The following is a 24,607-nucleotide window of genomic DNA, read 5'->3' as shown; positions in this document are numbered from 1 at the left end:
TCTTTGTGACACCATGGACTGCAGTCCACAGGGCTCCTCTGTCCATGGGATTCTCCAGGCAAGAACACTGAAGTGGGTTGCCATGTCCTCCTCCAGGGGATCTTCCCAACACAGGGTTCAAATCCAGGTCTCCTGCATTTCAGGTGGATTCGTTATCATCTGAGTCACAAGGGAAGCCCATGAATTCTTGAGTGGGTAGTCTATCCCTTCTCCAGGGGATCTTCCTGACTCAGGAATCAAACCAGGTCTCACACTTGCAGGCAGATTCTTTACAAGCTGAGCTACCAGGGAATCCCCCATACACAATTTAATACATATGTATGCAAAAGTTTTCCCACTACGCTTGAGAAAGAAAATAAAAAAAACAGAAGAGACAGAGAAACTGGAAAACATAAACTAAATGAAATGGGAGCACTGAATATGAAATAAAGAAAGTGAAATAAACTAGATAAAAGTAAAAGATTATCATATAGTCCAGTTGTTTTTAAACATGGCTGCTCATTAGAAACATATCTGGAGCTTTGGAGAAAAAAAGTAATACCTTGGCTTTTGTATTTTTCAAAAAATTCCAAGTTAATTCTGATATGCATCTGGATTTAAAAAGTGATTACAGGTTTTTCTATTAAATGCTAGTTTTGGTGATATAGAATTCTATTATTTTTCTGTTGACCAATCATGATACAATAGTATTAAATGAGTAATAGTTACACAGTCACAACAGTAAAAGATGTTTATCACTTTCTACAATCAATGATCAAGATTAATACTTTTCATGATTTCAGAAGTCCTCTTTAATACCACCATTTTCTGAGTCTTCCATTATTCAAGCTTTGCCCCCATACCTGGGCTAGGTGGATGCTGACCCCAAGCATTCACCCTCTAAATCCACTAGAGGACCACCCCTCAACACCTCAGTCCCACTAGCCACTGAGGCACTCAGCACTTGTGCCTGCCATAGACTCACAGAAGACACACCCTCCAAGAACTGCCTGGGGCTTTCCAGGTGGCTCAGTGGTAAAGAATCTGCCTACCAATGCAGGAGACACAGGTTTGATCCCTGGGTCAGGAAGATCCCCTGGAGGAGGAAATGAGAACCCACTCTAATATTCTTGCCAGGAAAAAAATCTGGTGGGAGCCTGGTGGGCTACAGTCTATGGGGCTGTTAAGAGTCAGATATGACTGAGCAACTGAGCAACAAACTGTGACAACTGTCTGGGGTGTTTACTACACATTTCACAAACCTCAGAATAGTAGGAAACACCTCTTGCAATTTCAGATAGGATATATGGATCAGCTTACTTCACGGCTAAAGGATTCCCCAGCCAACATGTAATGATACTTCATGGCTACAGGATTCCCCAGCCAACATGTAATGATTGATTCTACTTTCCTGATCATCTGCTTCTTAGACTATTTAAAATTTCACTTCACATCTAATCACCACTTTGACTTTCAAGTAGCTGCTGCCTGATACTGACATTTTGCAAACTTGGTATGACTATTATGTACCTATTACTAAGGATGCTGAACATCACTATCAGAGACACACAAAAGTACAATGAGGTCTCACCTCACACTTGCCAGAACAGCCATCATCAAGAAGTCTAGAAACAATAAATGCTAGAGAGGGTATGGAGAAAAGAGAACCCTCCTACACTGTTGGTGGGAGTGTAAAGTGATGCAGCCACTATGGAGAACAGTACGGAGGTTCCTTTAAAAACTAAAAACAGAATTACCATATTATCCAGCAATATCACTCCTGAGCATTATCTGGAGAAAATCATAAACTGAAAGGACATATGCATCCCAAGGTTCACTGCAGCACTATTTACAATAGGCAAGACAGGAAAGCAATCTAAATGTCCATCAACAGAGGAATGGAAGATGTGGTACATATACACGACGGGATATTACTCAGCCATAAAAAAGAATGAAATAATGACATCTGCAGCTACATGGATGGACCTCGAGATTATCATACTAAGTGAGATAAGTCAGACAGCCAAGGACAGATGTCATATGACATGACTCACGTGTGAGTCTAATTTAAGAAAAACGGACACAATTGAACTCATTTACAAAACAGCAACAGACCTACAGACATGGAAAGCAAACTCATGGTAGCCAAAGGAGAAATGTAAGCAGAGGGGATAAACAGGACCCTGGGATTAACATACACACACTACTACATGTAAGATAGATAACTAACAAGGACCTACTGTATAGCACAGGGAACTCTACTCCATTTTCTATGATAACTTATATAAAAAGAGAATCTGGAAAAGAGTGAATATATGCGTAAGTGCTGGGCTTCCCTGGTGGCTCAGATGGTAAGGAATCTGCTGAATCACTTTGCTCTACGCTGAAACTAACAAACATCAACTCTACTCCAAAAAATGTTTTTAAAAAGCAAACTATGCTCATCAAACCCCTGTTTCTAATTGCATCAACAGCAATTAGTTTGGTCTACACATGCACCCAAAAAGGACTAGAATAAACTGAATATGATCATTAACTTAAACTAAAATAATATTGACTCATTACAGTATGATTAAGTTCATAATTATCTAGTGCCTTTTAGTATACATAAATATTACTAAGGCATGTACACTTATCTCTTGTAGGATTATTAATATATTGACCTCAATATCCTTACTAGATATGATGCCTTGAAGGAATAATATCACTATTCATGATAGCAAAGCTAATAATTCTAAACACACGTTTAAGTCTAGCTAGTAGAATACCCATTGTTCTGTGAGTATTCGGAGCATGAGAAACAGCACCTGAACTATCCTCATTAGTAACAGATCAAACATGTATGGCATCAACTAGGTACAAAATCTTAGTTTTTCCAATGTTAAAATTAACTCTATAATTATATTAATACCACTAACACGATTCTAATAACAAAAATTAATACCAGCTGAATTAACCCTGAAGCCCAGAGCTTAATGGAATGGAATTATTAGTGGAATAAGCCTATTTCTTCTCAATTTAATGAGAACGATCTCAACTCTTCACTAGTTTCTTCTGTGACTCCCTCTGAGCAGCACAATCAGTTTTAACAACAGGACTTTGCCACTCACACTTCTAGACAGCCAATCCTGCCTGTCCAAAGAATCCCGAACCGCCCCCTAGAAACTCTCCATCACCATGCTAGTAATATTACAAATGTTGCTGATCTTAACATTGGCTGCCATGGAACAAACACTATTTTATATTTTATTTGAAGCAACTAGTGTTCCGACACTTGTCATTACTCAATGGGGGTAATCAGAGAGAACAACTTCAGGCAGGACTTTCTTATTCTACACACTAGTGGGTCCCTCCCCCTCTTAGTAGCACTAGGATATATCCACAACACTGAGGGCTCATTAAACTGAGGAATTCACAGACACAGAACAGGCTGGGGGATGCGAAAGGGGGCGGGCTTGGAGGAGGGGTGGAGTGAGAGGCTGGGGTTGGCAGAGGCAAGCTTTTATACACAGGATGGATAAACAAGGTCCACCTGTATAGTACAGAGAATGATATTAAATATCCTGTGATAAGCCGTAACAGAAGAGAACACTAAAAGAGAGCATATGCATGTGTATGGCGTCCCAGCTGGCACTAGTGGTAAGGAACTAGCTTGACATACAGGAGCCATAAGAGACATGGGTTCAATCCCTCGGTTGGGCAGATCCCCTGGAGGAGGGCATGGCAACCCCCTCCAGTATTCTTGCCTGGAGAATCCCATGGACAGAGGATCCTCGAAGGCTACAGTCCCTAGGGTCGCAAAGAGTCAGAGACGACTTGAACCGACTTAGCACACACACACGCATAAGAATCACTTTGCTGTACGGCAGAAGGTAACAACACTGTAAATCAACTGTATTTCAATAAAATTTTTTTTAAACTTCATAATTCAATGTCGAACACACATAATACCTACCTCCTGATGTAGCATTTTCATAGGACTAGAAGGTAAAGCATCTGTCTGCAGTGTGGGAGACCTGGGTTTGATCCGTGGGTTGGGAAGATCCCCTGGAAAAGGAAATGGCAACCCACTCAAGTATTCTTGCCTGGAGAATCCCATGGATGGAGGAGCCTGGTGGGCTACAGTCCACGGGGTGGCAAAGAGTCGGACATGACTGAGCGACTTAACTTTCGCTTTAACTTTCACTTTCAGAAGGCAGACTAGACCTCAGTTAAAACATGTGACGGCCTTCAGCTCTGATCACCCAAAGCCCACACAGAAGCCCCCCAGGACAGAGTCCACAGTCCTTGCAGCCATACTAGTAATAGTGGGAGGCTATGGATCCACACACAGATTTCAGGGCCGCTGCTGCCTGAATCATCACCTCCAGTGTCACATTGACTATACCCGTCTCCTAGGAAACTCACACCAACAACGCATTTGCAGCCCAACAACCATCCCAGCACAAGGCCTGTAAACACACCTTCGTTCACAGCAACGTGATGACTCCTAGCATGTCTTACAGATTTAGCCCTGCCCCCAACTATCAACCTAACTGGAGAATTATGTGTAGTATTATCACCTCTCATGATCAAACACCACCATTATCCTCATAGGAATTAATATAGTAATGACTGCTTTACACCCCCTATATGCGCTCATCATAGCACAAAGGTAAACATCACGCCCTAACATGAAGCCATCACTGACAGTGATGAGCCCAGAGTCTGTCGTACTGAGTGAAGTCAGAAACACAATTACCGTGTATTAACGCATATATATAGAATCTACAAAAAAGGTACTGATGAACCAATTTGCAGGGCAGGATCAGAGATGCAGAACAGAGACTACAGAACAGAACTGTGGACACGGAGCGGAGGGAAGGAGAGGGAGCAGCACTGACATATACACACTGCCATGTGTAAACAGTGAGCTAGCGGGAAGCTGCTTACAGCACAGGGAGCCCAACTTGGCACTCTGTGATGACCTAGAGGGGCGGGACTGCGGGCAGAGGGAGGCGAGGGAGGGAGAGAGAGAGACAGAGAGACAGAGAGACACAGAGAGACACAGAGGAGATATGCATACCTAGAGCTGAGTCACGATGTGTACAGCAGAAACTGACACGACAATGTGAAGCAACTATACTCCAAGGAAAAAATAAATAAAATGGAACTAAATAAGACATTAGAAAAAAAAGTGTATAATAAACCCAAAATGAGGGAAATAATTAAAACCAAAGATCAGAAATCAACAACACTGGAAGCAGAAAACAACAGAGGAAATCAATAGGCCAAGCTAGTCAAGAGAGTTTGGGTCTACTTATGCATTGTATTCAAATAATTTTATTCTTTAATTCATAAGGTGGAAATTTCATTTTTAGGATCTTAATATATTAGCCCTTGTACTAAACCATAATATCAAGTCACTATATTTATAAACTACCTAGGAGTTTATAAGTTTGACTGTTATAATAAGTGTTTTATAGCCCGTGAATTTTAGATTTAAATATAAAGCATGCGTTTTGGGGGGAAAAAAAAATCACTGACATGAGAAAATGCTCTTTTAATTCACCAACTCTTACCTATTACCCCATCACTCAATCCCCAAAATTATGTGCTGGCCCCTCTACTGCCAACATAGTTTAAAAAAAACCCACTAGATTTATTGTGCTCAAACTCTCTTATTTACCAGGAAAGTACGCCAGAACTGCTAATTCAGGCCTCCAGACCTAACAGGATGTCTTTTTCAGACTTTTAAAGGGCAACAGTCATCACTTGGTCTTAGGAGCCAAACACTCATGCAACTCTAAATAAAAGGCATACATTTATTTGTCTCTTTTACAGCAATTAGACTATTTATATTAACACTACCAATTATAACAAACTCTAAATATAAAGTTACATATATTCAACCTACCTAAAAGCCATTATCTCATATGTTTTTATTACCAGTCAAATCCCTATAGTAATATTCATCCATTCCACCTGCAATGCAGGATACCCCGGTTTGATTCCTGGGTCGAGAAGATCCCCTGGAGAAGGGATAGGCTACCCACTCCAGTATTCTTGGGCTTCCCTGGTGGCTCAGACGGTAAAGAATCTGCCTGCTGTGTGAGAGACCTGGGTTTGATCCCTGGGTTGGGAAGATCCCCTGGAAAAGGGCGTGGCAACCCACTCCAGTATTCTTGCCTGGACAATCTCCATGGACAGAGGAGCCTGGCAGGCTACAGTCCATGGGGTCGTAAAGAGTTAGACACAACTGAGGGACTAAGCACGGCACAGCAGGCCAAGAATGATTTCTAACAGACGCTGAATCACTGTCCAAACCTTCAAATGATCATCTAGCTTCAAAAGAGATGACGTCAATAATATTTGCATTAGTAGCTATACTTGTTACATGATTATAGAATTCTTAATGTGATATATACACACAGACCCTAACATGAAACGATTTTTCAAATACTTCCTCCTCTAATTACAATACTAATTCTTGGTACTGCCAACAACCTTTTCCAATTTCTCACTGGATAAGGAGATGGAATTATACCTTTTTACTGACTGTATGATGACATGGCCAAACAGAAGCCAATCCAGCTGCCCTGCAAGCAATCCCCCCCCCCCCACCTTTGATCCCACTAGGCTGCTCCTGGGATTTTAGTTCCCAGACCAAGTTTCAAATCTGGGCCCCAGCAATGACAGCCCAGAATCCTAACCATTAGGCCACCAGGAAACTCCTCCCTCAAGTAATCTTATATAACTGCATGGGAAATACTGGATTTCTTGTATCAATTAGCATGACTCTTATTCAACTTAACATGAAATATACAACATATTTTTATGCTTAAATTACCCCAGCTTCCCTTCATAGGGCTTGTTTTCCAGCCGCAACTGGAAAATCCACCCCATTTGGCCTCCCTCCGTGAATTCCCTCAGCAAGAGGGCCCCCCCCCCCCATTCAGCCCTGCTCCACTCAAGTGCAAGATGTGTCACAGGAATTTTTCTACTTACCCACGTTCACGCCCTAATAGAAACAATAAGTTCATTCAAATGAGAACATATGCTTTGGAGCCACCACCACACTGCTTACAGCCATGTGTGCATGTATGCGTGCTCAGTAGCTGGTGTCTTGTCCGACTCTGCGACCCTATGGACCCACCAGACTGGACTCACCCAAAATAACGTCCAAAAACTGGCTGCTTTCTCCACTTGAGCCAACTAGGCCTCTTTAAGGCAACGATGGCATGAGTCAACCTTACTGAGCTTCCTGCACACGTGTACACATGCCTTCTTCAAAGCCATAGCATTTGCAAGCTCCGGATCCATGCTCCACAATTTAAATGGTGAACAAGACATTCAAAAAACAGGAAGCTTATGGAAAGCCATACCTTTTCACCGCAACCTCCCCCGTCGCCGAAGTCTCGCGAGAACAGGAAGCCTCGTCCTCACCGGTTCTTATTCCAAAGACCTGATGATGAAAACTGCTAACTCCTTGTAACCGATGCCTGAGCCCTGTTAACCACTCTCATTACCACACTGCTCCCAGCTGTCTACAGCATGCAAATTTTCCTCCCACTCCCAGAACAACCTTGCTTCTCTCTCTTCTCAATGAAAATCACCTGCTCCTAATCCATTCCATCAAACGTCCATTAGCTGGAAGCATCTTCACTGGATTCCTTCTCTCCAACACTGTTCTCCCCCACAAAAATTCCACAAATAACAATGCCTCGTTATTGGAAACGAGCTGCCCTGGCCGTGACTATTTCAGGTTTTATTCTGGCCCTAGAAATCAACCGTACTACCCCAAATCTAAAGTTGAATTATCGTTCAAACCTCTTCAAATTCTCTAACCTCTTAGGCTCTTTTCCAATGATCCTGCACTGCCCCTTACTATCATTAAATTTTTCAGATAGCTAAAAACCAGTGTCATCACTTCTGACTACAACATGTTTTACCCAAATCCATCTCTCTTAGCCAAAGAAAAACCTCTACACTGTATCAGACCAAAAATGCCTGAGGGAACTGTTTCCTCTCATTCCTCATTACCTCCTCCCGAGCATAATTCTATTTAGTTACCAGAGTAACCTCCATCATGACTCCAACACCTATAAGCAGTGATCAGCCAATAACAATTACTAATCAAGTACTAAAATTGTACAACACAGCAATTGCTAGAGCATCATTGTGAAAAACCCAGAGTTAGGGGTATCATAAATGACCCAATGCCCTAGTTCATTAACCACAATCTCAACATCCTCATCCTTGAAAACAAAAAACCATTACAAATTCCATCATTCATTCTGAAAGAAATTTGCCTAAAACAGCTTCAGTAGAGACATGTGAGGCTGCGCAGCTTTTCATTTGTTTACTTTTTAGGCTTCCATGGGTCTGTGGTTTGTTTATAACCTTGGCCACCTTTTTTAAATATTGAGTTGTTTCTTCCTCATTTGAGAGTTCTTTTATTATTATTGTCTGTGGAATCTTGATTCCCTTACCAGGAATCAAACCTGCACTCCCTACATTGGGAGGGCAGAATCTTAACCACTGGACCACCAGCAAAGTCTAGAAAGTTCTTTAAAAAAAAAACCAAACAACTATTTTATATTGGAGTACAGGTGATTAACAATGTGTTAGTTTCAGGTGTATAGCAAAGTAATTCAGTTACACATGTATCTATTCTTTCACAAATTCTTTTCCCATTCAGGTTGTTACATAATACTGAGCAGAGTCCCCTGTGCTATACAGTAGGTCCTTGTAGGTTATCTATTTTTTAAAATAGCAGTGTGTACATGTCCATCCTGAGAGTTCTTGACATTTTATAGATATGACCCTTTGTAACATGCCTTGGACGTATCTTCTCCTATTCTGTGAAATATATTTTAACTTTGGTTCTGTAGTTATGTGGGTCAGAGATGTTCTCTATCTTCTAAAATATTTAAGGATTTTCACACCTTATATGTAGTACTTTGGTCCTGCCTTGATTTTTCTGTGTGATGTGAGTATCTCATACCTTCTCATTGATTGTTTCAATGAGTGACTCTGCTCCTCTAACAGAGTGTTGCCTTTTCTCATATACCAGATTTATGGGTGTGCATGGATCTGCTGCTGACTTTCTGTGACAATTTTACTATCCCTTGCTAATACCAAATAAAATTTTATAAAAATCAAAGACTATAAAAACATTGTTACAGAGGGGGGCAGTCCTAGGATGGTGGAGGAACAGGACGGGGAGACCACTTTCTCCACCACAAACTCATTGAAAGAACATTTGAACGCTGAGCAAATTCCACAAAACAACTTCTGAACGCTGGCCAGAGGACACCAGGCACCCAGAAAGGCAGCCCGTTGTCTTCGAAAGGAAGTAGGACAAAATATAAAAGGTAAAAAGAGAGACAAAAGAGTTAGGGACAGACACCCATCTCGGAGAGGGAGTCATAAAAGAGGAGAAATTTCCAAATACCAGGAAACCCTCTCATTGGCAGGTCTGTGGGGAGTTTTGGAATCTCAGAGGGCAACATAACTGGGAGGATAGATAAATAAACAAACCCACAGATAATGAGCCTAACGGCAACTCCCAGCTGAGAAGTAGCCTAGACACTCGCATGGAGCATGCGCATGGAGGCGCAGGCTGCATTGCTTAGGGTAAGGACAGGGACTGAATGCCCTGAGGGCAATCTGAGGGAGCAACCCAAACTGTGGGATAGCCAGAGAGAGAAAAAAGAGAGAGAACTATCCTGTGGAAAGCCCTAACCTAAGACACTGCTGGCCGGCTCACAAAACACAGGACTGAGCAAATACCAGGAGAGCTGGTTGGCTGCCGACCGGCCCATCCCCCACTGGAGACAGGGAGGCAGGCAGGGGGCAGCCAGAGCAGTAAAGGGGCAATCTCGGCCCCAGAGACGGCAAACTGTGAGCAGGCTCCAGTTGCTAACCAAGTCTTTCTGGGATCCTGGATGGTTGACATCCACCAGGAGGGTCACAGTCAGAGATCGGCACACCTGAGATGGCGCTCCCGCTGCACACCCAGGAAACCGAGGGGCTGGGACTGGGGAGGCGATAAGATGCACCCCCACCTGGGGAGAGTGCGCTTGCCAAGCACCCGGTCACCTGAGCTGCTCGGACCTGGGAAGGACACAAAATGCAGGCCCAACCGAGTCTGCGCCTTTGTGGAGTACCCAAGAACCTGAACCTGAGCAGCTTAGACCTGGGAAGTGCACGCAACCCAGGGCCCGCTTTGGACAGTTCCCCTGCAGAGCAACCTGGAGCCTGAGCAGTGTAGACCAGGAAAGCACGCACGCCCGTGAGCGGGGGCAAACCCATTGTGGCCGAGACACTGCGGGCTCTCCCCACACACGCCAGTGATATTTGTTTGCCAGCAGTATTTGTTTGCAGTGTTCCTCCCTCCCCACAGCACGACTGAACAAGTGAGCCTAAATAAGTGAGCACCACCGCCCCCTTGTGTCAGGGCAGAAATTAGACACTGAAGAGACCAGCAAACAGAAGCCAAAATAAAGAGGGAACCACTTTGGAACTGACAGGTTCAACAGATTAAAACCCTGCAGTTAGCACCGACTACATTGGAAGAGACCTACAGATCTTGAGACGTACAAGCTGGAACAAGGACCTACCTGAAACTGAACTGACCCCACACTGCCTGCAACAGCTCCAGAGAAATTCCTAGATATATTCTTACTATTATCATTAAAAAAAATTTTTTTTTAATTTTTAAGTCCTCTACTACTCCTTTAATTTTCTTTTTTTTTTTTTAATATAAAGCTTTTGTGACCTTTTTTTTTTAATATATTTATTTTGGCCATGCTGGGTCTTAGTTGCAGAACATGGGATCTTTGCTCTTTAGTTGCAGCATGTGAACTCTCAGTTGCAGCACGTGGGATCTAGTTCCCTGGCCAGGGATCAAACCCTGACCCCTTGCATTGACAGCATGGAGTCTTAGCCACTGGACCACCAGGGAAGTCCCTACTCCTTTAATTTTCATTTTTATAACCTACTATTACCTTGCAAAAAAAAGACCCTATTTTAAAAGCAAACTTCATATATATATTTTATAATTTTTGTGATTTTGTTTTTTTTTTTTAATATTGTATTTTTGAGAGTCTAACGTCTACCCTGAATTTGTAATCTTTGCTTTTTGGTATTTGTTATCAGTTTTGTACCTTTAAGAATCCAATCTTAGTACCCAATTTTACTTAGGAGTGTGATTACTGGCTTGATTGCCCTCTCCCTCTTTTGACTCTTTTTCTCCCCCAGGTCACCTCTATCTCCTCCCTCCCCCTTTGCTTCTCTACTTAACTCTGTGAATCTCTCTGGGTGTTCTGGGCTGTGGAGAACACTTAGGGAACTGATTGCTGGTTAGACTGGTCTCTCCCTTTTTGACTTCCCCTCTTCTCCTGGTCACCTCTCTCTCTCTCTCTCTCTTCCCTTTTCTCCTCTGTGTAACTCTGTGAATGTCTCTGAGTGTTCCAGACTGTGGAGAGCACATAGGGAATTGATTACTGGCTAGATTGTTCTCTCCCCTTTGATTCCCCCTCTTCTCCTCCTGGTCATCTCTATGTAACATCTCTCTTCTCCATGTAACTCTGTGAACCTCTCTGGGTGTCCCTCACTGTGGAGAAACTTTTCGTCATTAACCTAGATGTTTTGTCATCGGTGCTGTATGGATGGAGACGTCTTAAGGCTTCTACAAGAATAAGACTGAAATCCAGAGGCAGGAGGCCTAAATCCAAAACTTGAGGTCACCAGAAATCTCCTGACTCCAGGGAACATTAATCGACAAGAGATCATCCAAAAGCCTCCATACCTACACTGAAACCAAGCTCCACCCAAGAGCCAACAAGTTCCAGAGCAAGATATACCAAGCTAATTCTCCAGCAACACAGGAACACAGCCCTGAGCATTAAAATACAAGCTGCCCAAAGCCATGCCAAACCCATAGACACCCAAAAACTCACTACTGGACACTTCATTGCACTCCAGAGAGAAGAGATACAGCTCTACCCACCAGAACACAGATGCAAGTTCCCCTAATCAGGAAACACTGACAAGCCACTTATGCAACCCCACCCAAAGGGAGCAAGCTCCACAATAAAGAGGAACCACACACTTCCAGCCTACAGAAAGGCCACCCCAAACACAGCAATATAAACAAAACGAAAAGACAGAGAAATACTCAGCAGGTAAAGGAACATGATAAATGCCTGCCAAACCAAACAAAAGAGGAGGAGATAGGGAGTCTACCTGAAAAAGAATTCAGAATAGTGATAGTAAAGATGATCCAAAATCTTAAAAACAAAATGGAGTTACAGATAAATAGACTAGAGACAAAGATTGAGAAGATGCAAGAAATGTTTAACAAGGACCTATAAAATATAAACAAAAAGAGTCAATCAATAATGAATAATGCACTAACTGAGATCAAAAGCACTCTGGAGGGAACCAACAGTAGAATAACTGAGGTAGAAGATAGGGTAAGTGAGGTGGAAGACAGAATGGTAGAAATAAATGAAGCAGAGAGGAAAAAAGAAAAAAGAATTAAAATAAATGAGGACAACCTCACAGACCTTTGGGACAATGTTAAATGCAACATTAGAATCATAGGAGTCCCAGAAGAAGAAGACAAAAAGAAAGGCATGAGAAAATACTTGAGATAACAGTTGAAAAATTCCCTAAAATGGGGAAGGAAATAGCCACCCAAGTTCAAGAAACCCAGAGAGTTCCAAGAAACCCAGAGAGCTACAAACAGAATAAACCCAAGGTGAAACACCCCAAGACACATATTAATCAAATTAATGAAGAACACACACAAAAAGCAAATATTAAAAGCAGCAAGGGAAAAGCAACAAATAACACACAAGGGGATTCCCGTAACAACTGATCTTTCAACAGACACTCAGGCCAGAAGGGAATGGCAGGACACACTTAAAAGTGATGAAAGAGAAAAACCTACAACCCTGATTACTATATCCAGCAAGGATCTCATTCAAATATGAAGAAGAAATCAAAAGCTTCACAGACAAGCAAAAGCTGAGAGAATTCAGCACCACTAAACCAGCTCTCCAACAAATGCTAAAGGATCTTCTCTAGACAGGAAACACAGAAAGGGTGTATAAACTCGAACCCAAAACAACAAAGTAAATGGCAACAGGACCATACTTCTCAAAAATTACCTTAAATGTAAATGGGTTGAATGCCCCAATCAAAAGACAGACTGGCTGAATGGATACAAAAACAAGACCCCTATATATGCTGTCTACAAGAGACCCACCTCGAAACAAGGGACACTCATAGACTGAAAGTAAAGGGCTGGAAAAAGATATTTCACGCAAATAGAGACCAAAAGAAAGCAGGAGTAGCAATACTCATATCAGATAAAATAGACTTTGAAATAAAGGCCGTGAAAAGAGACAAAGAAGGACACTACATAAGGATCAAAGGGTCAATCCAAGAAGATATAACAATTACAAATATATATGCACCCAACATAGGAGCCCTACAATATGCAAGGCAAATGCTAACAAGTATGAAAGGGGAAATTAACAGTAACACGATAATAGTGGGAGACTTTAATACCCCACTCACACCTATGGATAGATCAACTAAACAAAATCAGCAAGGAAACACAAATTTTAAACGATACAATGGATCAGTTAGACCTAATTGATATCTACAGGACATTTCACCCCAAAACAATGAATTTCACCTTTTTCTCAAGTGCACATGGAACATTCTCCAGGATACATCACATCCTGGGCCATAAATCTAGCTTTGGTAAATTCAAAAAAATTGAAATCATTTCAAGCATCTTTTCTGATCACAGTGCAGTAAAGATTAGATGTCAACTACAGGAAAAAAAAAAAAACTCTTAAAAATACAAACATATAGAGGCTAAACAACATGCTTCTGAATAACCAACAAATCACAGAAGAAATCAAAAAAGAAAAAAATATATGCATAGAAATGAAAATGAAAACACAACAACCCAAAACCTATGGGATTCAGTAAAAGCAGTGCTAAGGGGAAGGTTCATAGCAATAGAAGCTTACCTTAAGAAACAAGAGAGATGCCAAATAAATAACCTAACTTTACACCTAAAGCAACTAGAAAATGAAGAAATGAAGAACCCCAGGGTTAGTAGAAGGAAAGAATTCATAAAAATTAGGGCAGAAATAAATGAAAAAGAAACAAAGGAGACTATAGCAAAAACCAACAAAACTAAAAGCTGGTTCTTTGAGAAGATAAATAGAATAGACAGACCATTAGCCAGACTCATCAAGAAAAAAAGGGAGAAGAATCAAATCAACAAAATTAGAAATGAAAATGGAGAAATCACAACAGACAACACAGAAATACAAAGGATCATAAGAGAATACTATCAGCAACCAATGCCAAAAAAATGGATGACCTGGAAGAACTGGACAAATTCTTAGAAAAGCATAAGTTTCCAAAACTGAACCAGGAAGAAATATAAAATCTTAACAGACCCATCACAAGCACAGAAATTGGAACTATATCAGAAATCTTCCAACGAACAAAAGCCCAGGACCAGATGGCTTCACAGCTGAATTCTACCAAAAATTTAGAGAAGAGCTAACACCTATCCTACTCAAACTCTTCCAGAAAATTGCAGAGGAAGGTAAACTGCCAAACTCATTCTATGAGGCCATCATCACCCTAATACCAAAACCAGACAAAGATGCCACAAAAAAAGAAAACTACAGGCCAGTATCACTGATGAACACAGATGCAAAAATCCTTAACAAAATTCTAGCAAACAGAATCCAACAACATATTAAAAACATCATACATCATGACCAAGTAGGCTTCATCCTAGGGATGCAAGGATTCTTCAATATTCACAAATTAATCAATGTGATACACCACATTAACAAATTGAAAGATAAAAACCATATGATTATCTCAATAGATGCAGAGAAAGCCTTTGACAAAATTCAACATCCGTTTATGATAAAAACCCTCCAGAAAGCAGGCATAGAAGGAACATACCTCAACATAATAAAAGCCATATATGATAAACCCACAGCAAACATCCTCAATGGTGAAAAATTAAAAGCATTTCCCCTAAAGTCCGGAACAAGACAAGGGTGCCCACTCCCACCACTACTATTCAACATAGTTTTGAAAGTTTTAGCCACAGCAATCAGAGAAGAAGAAGAAATAAAAGGAATCCAGATTGGAAAAAGAAGAGGTAAAACTCTGTTTGCAGATGACATGATCCTCTACATAGAAAACCTTAAAGACTCCACCAGAAAATTACTAGAGCTAACCAATGAATATAGTAAAGTTGCAGGATATAAAATTAACACACAGAAATCCCTTGGATTCCTATACACTAACAATGAGAAAACAGAAATTAAGAAAACAATTCCATTCACCATGGCAATGAAAAGAATAAAATACTTAGCAATAAATCTACTTAAAGAAACCAAAGACATATATAAAACCATAAAACACTGATGAAAGAAATCAAAGATGATACAAATAGATGGAGAAATATACCATGTTCATGGATCGGAAGAATCAATACAGTGAAAATGAGTATACTACCCAAAGCACTCTATAGATTCAATGCAATCCCTATCAAGCTACCAATGGTATTTTTCAGAGAACTAGAACAAATAATTTCACAATTTGTATGGAAATACAAAAAACCTCAAATAGCCAAAGCAATCTTAAGAAAGAATAGAACTGGAGGAATCAACCTGCCTAACTTCAGACTATACTACAAAACTACAGTCATTAAGACAGTATGGTACTGGCACAAAGACAAAAATATAGATCAATGGAACAAAATAGAAAGCCCAGAGATAAATCCATGCACCTATGGACACCTTATTTTTGACAAAGGAGGCAAGAATATACAATGAAGAAAAGACAATCTCTTTAACAAATGGTGCTGGGAAAACTGGTCAACCACTTGTGAAAGAATGAAACTAGAACACTTTCTAACATACACAAAAATAAACTCAAGATGGATTAAAGATCTAAATGTAAGACCAGAAACTAAAAAACTCCTAAAGGAAAACATAGGCAAAACACTCTCTGACATAAATCACAGCAGGATCCTCTATGACCCACATCCCAGAGTAATGGAAATAAAAGTAAAAATAAACAAATCGGATCTAATTAAAGTTAAAACTTTTGCACAATGAAGGAAACTAAAGCTGTGAAAAGACAGTGTTCAGAATGGGAGAAGATAATAGCAAATGAAGCAATGGACAAAGAATTAATCTCAAAAATATACAAGTAGCTCCCGCAGCTCAATTCCAGAAAAATAAACGACCCAATCAAAAAATGGGCCAAAGAACTAAACAGACATTTCTCCAAAGAAGACATACAGATGTCTAACAAACACATGAAAAGATGCTCAACATCACTCATTATCAGAGAAATGCAAATCAAAACTACAATGAGGTACCATCTCATGCTGGTCAGAATGGCTGCTATCAAAAAGTCTACAAAGAATAAATGCTGGAGAGGGTGCAGAGAAAAGGGAATCAACACTCATACTGTTGGTGGGAAGGCAAACTAGTACAGTCACTATGGAGAACAGTGTGGAGATTCCTCAAAAAACTGGAAATAGAACTGCCATACGACCCAGCAATCCCACTGCTGGGCATATACACCAAGGAAACCAGAATTGAAAGAGACACATGTACCCCAATGTTCATCACAGCACTGTTTACAATAGCCAGGACATGGAAGCAACCTAGATGTCCATCAGCAGATGAGTGGATAAGAAAGCTGTGGTACATATACACAATGGAATATTACTCAGCCATTAAGAAGAATGCATTTCAATCAGTTCTAATGAGGTGGATGAAAACTGGAGCCTATTATACAGAGTGAAATGTCAGAAAGAAAAACACCAATACAGTATATTAATGCATATATATGGAATTTAGAAAGATGGTAACAATGACCCTATATGTGAGACAGTAGAAGAGACACAGATGTAAAGAACAGACTTTTGGACTCTGTGGGAGAAGGTGAGGGTGGGATGATTTGAAAGAATAGCATTGAAACATGTGTATTACCGTATGTGAAATAGATTGCCAGTTCAGGTTTGATGCATGAGATGGCACTCAGGGCCAGTGCCCTGGGATGACCCTGAGGGATGGGATGGGGAGGGAGGTTCAGGATGGGGGACACATGTATACCCAAGGCTGATTCATGCCAATGTATGACAAAAACCACTACAATATTTTAAAGTAATTAGCTTCCAATTAAAATAAAATTTAAAAAAAGATTGTCATACAACGTGAAGTCCAAAAAAGACAAATGTATAATACTGCTTATATTGCGGAATCTAGAAAAAATGGTACAAATGAACTTATGTGCAAAGCAGAAATAAAGTCACAAATGTAAAAATACAAACTTATCTTTACTAAGGGAGGAAGAGGTGAGATGAATTGGGAGATTGGGGTAGACATATACACACTATTCTGTAAAAAACAGATAGCTCATGAGAAGAACTGTACAAAAAAAGATCTTCATGACGAAGATAATCATGATGGTGTGATCACTCACCTAGAGCCAGACATCCTGGAATGTGAAGTCAAGTGGGCCTTAGAAAGCATCACTATGAACAAAGCTAGTGGAGGTGATGGAATTCCAGTTGAGCTCTTTCAAATCCTGAAAGATGATGCTGTGAAAGTGCTGCACTCACTATGCCAGCAAATTTGGAAAACTCAGCAGTGACCACAGGACTGGAAAAGGTCAATTTTCATTCCAATCCCAAAGAAAGGCAATGCCAAAGAATGCTCAGACTACTGCACAATTGCACTCATCTCACATGCTAGTAAAGTAATGCTCAAAATTCTCCAAGCCAGGCTTCAGCAATATGTGAACCATGAACTTCCAGATGTTCAAGCTGGATTTAGAAAAGGCAGAGGAACCAGAGATCAAATTGCCAACATCTGCTGGATAATCGAAAAAGGAAGAGAGTTCCAGAAAAACATCTATTTCTGCTTTATTGACTATGCCAAAGCCTTTGACTGTGTGGATCACAGGAAACCGTGGAAAATTCTTCAAGAGATGGGAATACCAGACCACCTGATCTGCCTCTTGAGAAACCTATATGCAGGTCAGGAAGCAAAAGTTAGAACTGGACATGGAACAACAGACTGGTTCCAAATAGGAAAAGGAGTACGTCAAGGCTGTATATTGTCACCCTGCTTATTTAACTTCTATGCAGAGTACATCATGAGAAACACAGGGCTGGATGAAGCACAAGCTGCAATCAAGATTGCCGGGAGAAATATCAATAACCTCAGATATGCAGATGACACCACCCTTATGGCAGAAAGTGAAGAGGAACTCAAAAGCCTCTTGATCAAAGTGAAAGAGGAGAGTGAAAAAGTTGGCTTAAAGCTCAACATTCAGAAAACTAAGATCATGCCATCTGGTCCCATCACTTCATGGGAAATAGATGGGGAAACAGTGGGAACAGTGTCAGACTTTATTTTTTTGGGCTCCAAAATCACTGCAGATGGTGACTGCAGCCATGAAATTAAAAGACACTTACTCCTTAGAAGAAAAGTTATGACCAACCTAGACAGCATACTGAAAAGCAGAGACATTACTTTGCCAACAAAGGTCCATCTAGTCAAGGCTATGGTTTTTCCAGCGGTCATGTATGGATGTGAGAGTTGGACTGTGAAGAAAGCTGAGTGCCAAAGAATTGATTCTTTTGAACTGTGTATCTGGAGAAGACTGTTCAGAGTCCCTTGGACTGCAAGGAGATCCAACCAGTCCATTCTAAAGGAGATCAGCCCTGGGTGTTCTTTTGAAGGAATGATGCTAAAGCTGAAACTCCAGTACTTTGGCCACCTCATGCAAAGAGTTGACTCATTGGAAAAGACTGATGCTGGGAGGGATTGGGGGCAGGAGGAAAAGGGGAAGACAGAGGATGAGATGGCTGGATGGCATCACCGACTCGATGGATGTTGAGTTTGAGTGAACTCCGGGAGTTGGTGATGGACAGGGAGGCCTGGCATGCTGCAATTCATGGAGTCGCAAAGAGTCGGACACGACTGAACAACTGAACTGAATGAGAATGAACTGTATAGCTCATGGAACTCTACTCGATTCTATGTGGTGACGTAAAATAGGAAGGAATGCAAAAAAGAGAAAAAATATATGTATATATGTATAGAGCTGATCCACTTTGCTTACAGTAGAAACTAATACAACATTGTAAAGCAACTATACTCCAATAAAAAAAAATTTTTAAAGCCCAGGAGCTGGAATCAGTATATTTTTCTATTGTGCTAACTCAGTCTTTTTGAGCCATTTCTCCAATAAGCTCCCAAAATAAGAGGAAATGAACCTCCAGGACCTTCCACGCTTGTCTTGATTGGCCGCTGGCCCTTGGGACCCTGCAGCAGGTTAGGTGAAGGTGAGATTTTCAACATCATGAGAACTAGAATATTAGGGGAAGGACATTTGAAACTGCTGGTCCATGTTTGTAAGAGAAAAAAAGAGTCACTCACTTCCCCTGGACCTCAGTGCGCTTCTGGGGCCAGCCATGCTCACACGTGATCAGCTGAGGTGTGTCATCTCCGCATCAGGGATGGTCCAAATCATCTTCCTTTCTGGCCCAGGAGTTGCTACTTTTCAATGGCATAGACGGTGGGCAGGGGAGGGTGACCATAGAATATCTGGGACAAAGTGGTCAAGTTTATCTACGTAGATTTGAACAAAATGAAACATCCACCCATCCACCTGCTGAGATCAAAGCAGGTGCAAAAGCCCTTGAATGCCTAGGAGCTCAGGTAGACAGAGGGGCCAATCACTCTTGTGCAAGCTGTCAATAGGTGAAGACAGACCAGGTGGCCCTGTGGAAGTCCTCATTGAGGACTCTAGGATAGTGGACCAACGATACAAGTTTTTGCAGTGATTCCTCACTAGGCATCTCAAGCTTTACGGTGGTTCCATTACAACTATGGTGGACTTGAGCACAGTCCATTGGTCTGCAGTAGAGGTGATGGCTCCGCCTGCAATGCTGGAGACCTGGGTTTGATCCCTGGGTCAGGAAGATCCCCTGGAGAAGGAAATGGCAACCCACTCCAGTATTCTTGCCTGGGAAAACCCATGGACAGAGGAGCCTGGCAGGCTATAGTCCATGGGGTCGCCTGCAACTTAGCGACTAAACAGCAGCAAGAGGTAATGGCCACACGTGTTGGCTTTTCCACATATGTTTGTCTCAACACTGTTCTCTAGGTGTGGTTATTTCATATAACTATACATATGATGTAAATGTTGAATCTGAAAACTGTTATGTTTCCAAGGGGAGGTCATCCAATATATGGGATCTCTTTAAGAGTCCAGTCCTGGGGGGCCCAAAGACCTGACCATTAAAGCTGGGTCATAAGTGACAGTCCATGAGCTGATACACAGATATCGTTCACTGATTCCTGGGAGAGCGGGGGTGGGCAGTGCACTGACTAGAAAGTTCTGCGTGAAATTCAGCTCATCACATGGGACACCCACTGCTGCAGGCCATCCACCGTTTGCCTTCACTGAAAGGCTCTAGCATTATAGAGGACCTGCTCACCTCGGAGCAGGGTGGGCTTCTTCACTGCTTCTTGTCAGCTGGCTTTCATGAGACTAGCACTCCATGAGGGAAGACACCTGTGGGTGAAGTCAGAGGCTTAGGGACTGGGCAAGATCCATAGTGTTTTCACGACAGAACTTCCTAGAGCTCATCCCACCTATGGAACTTAGTTCAGATTTGCAGGATGTCAAGTTGGAGGCTGTTTTGACCAGAGGTTAGTCACGTTCACAGTTCCTTCTCAATGGCAGGAGGAAATTCTCAAATTCAGAAGCTCAACCACACACGTAAAAAAAAAAAAAAAAATGGTAGCTGTGAGGTGACGGATGTGTTAACCTGACTGTGGTAATCATTCACAAAGTAGACATATGTCAAATCGCCACACTATCTCCTTTAAATATGTAACATTTTATTTGTCTATTATATTTTTGGCCAAAATTTCTTCAACCTCTATGTTCTTCTGGTTTGTCTATTATCAGATCAGTCGCTCAGTCGTGTCCGACTCTTTGCGACCCCGTGAATCGCAGCATGCCAGGCCTTCCTGTCCATCACCAACTCCCGGAGTTCACTGAGACTCACGTCCATTGTCTATTATACTTTTTATTAAACCACCACCACCAGCTCAGAGGGCCAGGAGAACCAGAGGAGCCATCATGGTAAAAGGCCTCCATCAGCTGTGCAATGAGTAACAGGCACCTGTTTCTCACTGGTCTGAAGGAGGTGCTAGGGTACAGTGCCTAAAGCGCTTCCAAGATTATTGGGTATGGGGGCCCTCATTCAAATACGGCCACAGGTCTGACGTCTCGGGGTGGAGGTTACAGGAATATTCCCAGGTTTGGGATGTACTGTCTCTCATTAGACAATATGCAAAGGGGCCAGTGGAGCTGGGATTTTTGCCATAATTTGTGGTTACTACCAAGTTGCTTGTTAACTGATTGTGAAACGTCTCTTTTGAGCTGTGATGCAGCTCTCAAGATGGCTACTTGGAAGGCAGCTGAGGGGAGCGTGGGTCACTCAGCAAAAGCGTTTGGCCTGTGAAGCCGTTATAGAGACGCCTGCACACCCACCAACAGTTCACATGATAACAAGTTGTGTCCAAACACTGAGGCTCTCTCACTGGAGAATTCAGGGCCATGAGTGTATTGTGTGCTACGCCAGGTAGACGCAAACTCGCCGCCACCCCCGCCCCCACTTAAAAAATACACTGTTAGCCATACCTCAGACTGAAGACTAAGAGCCAGGTATGAGGGAAGTGGCAGTTCCGTCCACGTTGGAAGCGTCGAGCGTGGCGGAAATGAACGAGGCCACCTTCTTCCCTAAGCACCCAGAGTAAAGCTCCCGGCTTCCATCGGCCTGACAGCGGGGGTGCAGCTCCCAAGGAAGCGTGGAAACTCCGTGCTGCACCCCTGGCCATCCAAAACCTCAGGTGAAAAGATCGTGCACCCTTTCTTCTCCCAGGAAGAAGGCGCTGTCTCAAACGTTATGCTCGGCGAACTTTACAGGGAAACGCCTTTCCTGGAACTTGCATGTGACCCTTAGAGGACCCTTAGCAGGTTCTTACGAAAGAGAGGCAAGCACAGTCCAGACCAAAGCCAACCAAAGAACCCCCCGCAAAACTACAGCCAGTATTCCGTAAGTTCAGGAATATGCAGGGCTTCCCCCTGGGTGGGGTGAATCCGGAGAGCCGATCCATACCTGAATTTTGTCCCTGCTTGTCCCATGGCTTTGGTTCACCTGGTCTGAGGGCAGTCAGCTCGCACCGAGTAGGTCTTCGCGCACAGGCCTCGCGGACTCACTCCAGGTTCTCGCGTTGCTTCCTACGCGCAGGCTCACGACTCCTCTGGTCCGCTCTGCCCGCCCCTTTTAACCCTGTCAATCACCTGTCTTGGCTATTGTAAAATAGATTCATCTGTATAGCGGTTTTCCTGGGTTGCCTTCTTCCTGGCATTCAGTGGCCTCCTTACCCAGGAATTTTATTTGGAAGGTGACTCACTTCTTGTTCAAATGACTTGCTCATTTGAGAATCGTGGTGGCTTTCTGCCCACCCACTTCTTGCAGGGGGCCGTGGGGGGATGTCCCTGGCCGCTCACCACTCCCTCCAGGCTATTTTCTTTCCTTGGAAGAGTCAGATGCTCCGAGCTCCAACCACTGGGGTCAGCAACCTTCACTACTGTCTTCCAAGGTCTCCCCTGAGTAAGGCAGTTAGTTGGCGCAGCTGTGGCCTATTTTTGGCTTGTACTCACAGACCCAGATGGACCACCTACCTGGGCACTGAAGCCAGTAGGAAGCTGCCGAATGGACCACCCTGTGTGATCGTTTGCAGGGTCCCATGGGAGACACTGTATAAAATCTGCCTCAGGACAGTCTGGGCTTCCTTAGTGGCTCAGACGGTAAAGAATCCGCCTGCAATGCAGGAGACCTGGTGGGTTTCATGCCTGGGTTGGGAAGATCCCCTGGAGAAGGGCATGGCAACCAACTCCAGTATTCTTGCCTGGAGAATCCCATGGACAGAGGAGCCTGGCGGCCTACAATCCACGGGGTCACAAAGAGTCGGTACGACTGAGCGGTTAAACACAGGCCAATCTGTCTCCGGTGAGGAGGACAAATGTATCCACTGACTGCTGTGTCCAATTAGCCAGCATCCCCCTACGGGCAGGAACTCTCCTAACTGCGGGCTGCAAACCCATGGCGGGGTCCACAGGAAAGCTCTGGTGTGGCAGTCAAAAGCTGTCAGTGAAGCCTGCGGCCCAGCTCTGTGCTTGCGCTGGAGTGAAACTGGTCACAGCCTTTGCGGGGCAGACACGTGGTCCTTGGTCTGGATTAAGAGATGGTGCGAAAAAGGGCCGAGAGGCTGCTAAGTGTTGCTTGAAAGGAGGCGGGGGCGGGGGGTGGTGTGTCTGTTACAGCAACACAGTGAAAGGATGACATACCGCATGGGGTCCTTTTCGGTTAATTATAAAGAACTGCCATACTTATCTGCACTTTTTAGGCAATACATCGAGCGAAACTAGAATTATGTGGTAAGAAAAGCAAAGGTGTGGTGAATGGAGATTTCGAAAGACAGGAGAACTAGGAGCGGGGATGGGGTGAGAAGCGTGTAGTTAAATGTGGTCAGAAGCCAGTGATCAGCGCGTGAGCATCACTAACTAGGGAATTATGATGCGTCTGAGTGCCTGAGGTTCCAAGAAAACCTGCAAGTTGTGCTTCTGATCCCGAACCCTGGATTCGGATGTCTCGGCTCTCCGGGCCGGGCAGCGGCGCTCCCCACGGCCACCAGAAGGCGGCGCTGCGGGCGCGGGGAGCCGAGCAGCCACCGGCGGGGCCGGGTGCTTCTCCGCTGAAGGAAACCGAGCCCGCGGGGAGCAGTGGCGACGCCCAGAGGCGCTCCCCGGGGAGGGCTCCGCCCGAGCGGGCGCAGGAAGCCGCTGACTTCCTGCGCCCCCGCCCCTCCCCTGCCTGCCCCAGGACTGCCGCTAGGAGTCGGGGGTGCTCTGCAAACCAGCTGCAGCCAGCCCACGCAAGTTTTGTTTGGCCTAAAAATCCAGATTTCTGCTTCTCTCAGTCACGTGGGGCTTCTGGCGACCCCGGCGGCGCTTGCGGCCGCCCCTCCACGTGCATCCCCGGCCTGGCGTTTCTTTTTCCTTTTTTGATAGTTTCGACCAGATCAATAGCTTTCTGGCTATTGACTGTTTAATCCCTCTTCAGAACTGAATCCGGCGGCGCAACACTTCATACTAGCCTTTCCTTTTTTGTACAACTCTATATAGAGTTAATCATGGTCTCTTTTTGACAGTGAATCCCCAACAAGCTACCAGTTGCCTCAGTCTCCTTAGGACAAGGTTCAGCGGCACCAGGTATGGTCACCGCGGCCTCCTGAGGAAGTTTCTCCTGCTATTTTGCCTTCTCCAACCTGGACTGGTCGCCCTGTCCATTCGTCTGGTGTCTAGTGGGCAGGCTGGCAGCTCCCTTCAGCTCCAGGGGTGCCTTTTTTTTTAAAGCAGCGAAGTCCCCCTTGTCAATCGAAACCACATCGAATTCCATTATATAAAACTGAAAATATGA

The 24,607-nt window shown here is 43.3% G+C and overlaps 2 long non-coding RNA genes across 2 annotated transcripts in view; both read right to left on the bottom strand.

Annotated features, from left to right (window-relative positions):
• LOC129634858 (uncharacterized) overlaps positions 1–8,350 on the bottom strand; it is a 41,737-nt gene extending 33,387 nt beyond the window's left edge. Inside the window, exons 1-2 of the long non-coding RNA XR_008705954.1 lie at positions 7,344–8,350; positions 3,935–4,026 (exon numbers count right to left, since the gene is read on the bottom strand). This is a non-coding gene — a long non-coding RNA (uncharacterized LOC129634858). The remainder of the gene's footprint in view (positions 1–3,934; positions 4,027–7,343) is intronic.
• The window catches only part of LOC129634857 (uncharacterized), a 65,066-nt gene extending 41,357 nt beyond the window's left edge, over positions 1–23,709 (bottom strand). Inside the window, exon 1 of the long non-coding RNA XR_008705953.1 lies at positions 22,241–23,709. This is a non-coding gene — a long non-coding RNA (uncharacterized LOC129634857). The remainder of the gene's footprint in view (positions 1–22,240) is intronic.
• Positions 23,710–24,607: the final 898 nt, after the last annotated feature.

The sequence above is a fragment of the Bubalus kerabau genome, chromosome 20 (genome assembly GCF_029407905.1).
Source record: "Bubalus kerabau isolate K-KA32 ecotype Philippines breed swamp buffalo chromosome 20, PCC_UOA_SB_1v2, whole genome shotgun sequence".
Taxonomy (NCBI): Eukaryota; Metazoa; Chordata; class Mammalia; order Artiodactyla; family Bovidae; genus Bubalus; species Bubalus kerabau.
The sequence above is the reverse complement of the archived record's forward strand: the minus strand, read 5'-3'. Positions and strand labels throughout refer to the sequence as shown.